Raw genomic sequence first — 2246 nt, 5'->3', positions numbered from 1 at the left:
GACCTGGCTACTAGTTACACTCCTTGTACTTATTGCAAAATGACCACAAATTTCAACAGCTTTCACATGTTGCTGTTTCGGCTTTCGCTTACTACAGTCAACATAATACTCGTTGCAAAATAAGTGCTCGGCATCTGCAATTTTCCAAAGACGAAGTTTCGCCAGTTCAATTTTCGCTCGCCAATTATGGCTACTAATTCACACGGTACTGAGCTCAACAACATTAAATTTGTTCAGCAAGACTTTCACATGTTGATGTTTTGGCTTTCGCCTACTAGAAGCAACATAATACTCGTCTTGTTAGCTCATTCAATGAGAATAGCTTTTCCCGTTGAGAATTTTTGCCTTCAATTGGCGTTGTAGTGAGTTTGGCTACTCAGATCACCAAATACTTGTGACAATTCGAACCAGAAATGTTTTCAATTTTCACATGCTGATGTTTCGGATTCAACCTACTAGAAGCAGCATAATACTTGTATTCAACAATTTCTGTATCAAATCCCAGTTTTCTCTGGTGCATCTTTGCCAAACTATTCCAAACTGCCTGAGTCTGAATACCAATTACAGGTACTAGTAAATGCACGTTACTAAGGACTATATAGTTCTAGGTTACTGTACACAACGACGTTCACATGTTGATGTTTCAGCTGCCGCTTACTAGAAACAACATAATACTTATCGTGCATACCTTTCCATAACTTGTCCTTTTCAGATGCATTAGTTTCCCTTTGTCTTGGCTTCTACAGTCAGACTGGCTACTAGTAACAGCACAGTACTAATCACATATCGTTCTACAGTTTGCAGACAACTTTCACATGTTGATGTTTCAGCTTTCGCCTACTAGAAACAACATAATACTCGCTGTATACATTTGTAGTTCTCTATGTAACTTTCATGTGAAGAAGTTTCGCCAGTCTTTTTGACTGTCTCAAATCTGAGTCATGCTTAGGCTACTAGTTGCTTCATAGTACTTATCGCCTCGAGATCATTGAACAAAACTTGATTTTCACATGTTGCTGTTTCAGCTTCCGCTTACTAGAAACAACATAATACTAGTCTCATTAAGTTCCGTCTCTTTGCAATTTTCTTATGAAGAAAATTCGCCATCACAATGACTCCAGCAGTTCTTGATCAAGGAATGCAATCATTGATCAGAATGCTATTATTTGAATCGGTTCTGCTTTAAGTGTTCCAATTTTATTGGAAGCACCAACAATAGAACATCAATGTGTTCAATCGAGAGTTATATAACCCTGAATCGGACGCAGTCAACAGCCGAAGCCGAGACCGCCTTTTGCGTTAGAGAGGTCGGTAAACAAATCTTGCGATTCATACCGAATTAACACATATAGCTGTGCTCCTCTTCGTAAAGCGAGCCAAGTGATCCCCTGTTGAAGGATGTATTTGGACCAATCTAGTAGCATTTGGTTTCCAACAAGCTCTCCCAAGTTAGCTTACTTATTGGGCTTTTCAACCAATTCGGTTGGCTACAAGCATCATCAAAGTACTAGCCACAGTTTGATCGCAAAATTCTACGACTTTCACATGTTGATGTTTCGGCTTGCGCTTAGCCTACTATAAGCAACATAATACTAGTCATATCATAGAGCGTGATCAGCTTGTGACGTTCTCATGATGAAGTTTCACCAACAGTGTCTCACTTCGAGCTTAAATCCAGCTACTAGTAACTACACAGTACTGACTGCAACGATAACTTTTATCTATACCTTTCACATGCTGCGCTTTCGGCCAGGGCCTACTAACGTCAACATAATACTCGATATAAACTTTTGTTCATGATGCAGCTTCCCCATGCAGAAGTTTCGCCTTCAAATGCTCTCTTGGCCATATGACGTAAGAAAAGGTTACTAGTAACATCACAGTACTAGCCACAGTTTGATTGCAAAATTCTACGACTTTCACATGTTGATGTTTCGGCTTGCGCTTAGCCTACTAGAAGCAACATAATACTAGTCATATCATAGAGCGTGATCAGCTTGTGACGTTCTCATGATGAAGTTTCACCAACAGTGTCTCATTTCGAGCTTAAATCCAGCTACTAGTAACTACACAGTACTGACTGCAACGCTAACTTTTATCTATACCTTTCACATGCTGCGCTTTCGGCCAGGGCCTACTAACGTCAACATAATACTCGATATAAACTTTTGTTCATGATGCAGCTTCCCCATGCAGAAGTTTCGCCTTCAAATGCTCTCTTGGCCATATGACGTAACACAAGGTTA

At 39.9% G+C, this 2246-nt stretch overlaps 1 pseudogene; it reads right to left on the bottom strand.

Moving 5' to 3' along the window:
• Positions 1-1248: 1248 nt before the first annotated feature.
• Positions 1249-1400, bottom strand: LOC142355903 (5.8S ribosomal RNA; annotated as a pseudogene).
• Positions 1401-2246: the final 846 nt, after the last annotated feature.

The sequence above is a fragment of the Convolutriloba macropyga genome, unplaced genomic scaffold (assembly GCF_964194025.1).
Source record: "Convolutriloba macropyga unplaced genomic scaffold, txConMacr16.3 SCAFFOLD_4710, whole genome shotgun sequence".
In the NCBI taxonomy this organism is placed as follows: domain Eukaryota; kingdom Metazoa; phylum Xenacoelomorpha; order Acoela; family Convolutidae; genus Convolutriloba; species Convolutriloba macropyga.
This window is presented reverse-complemented; position numbering and strand designations above follow the sequence as displayed.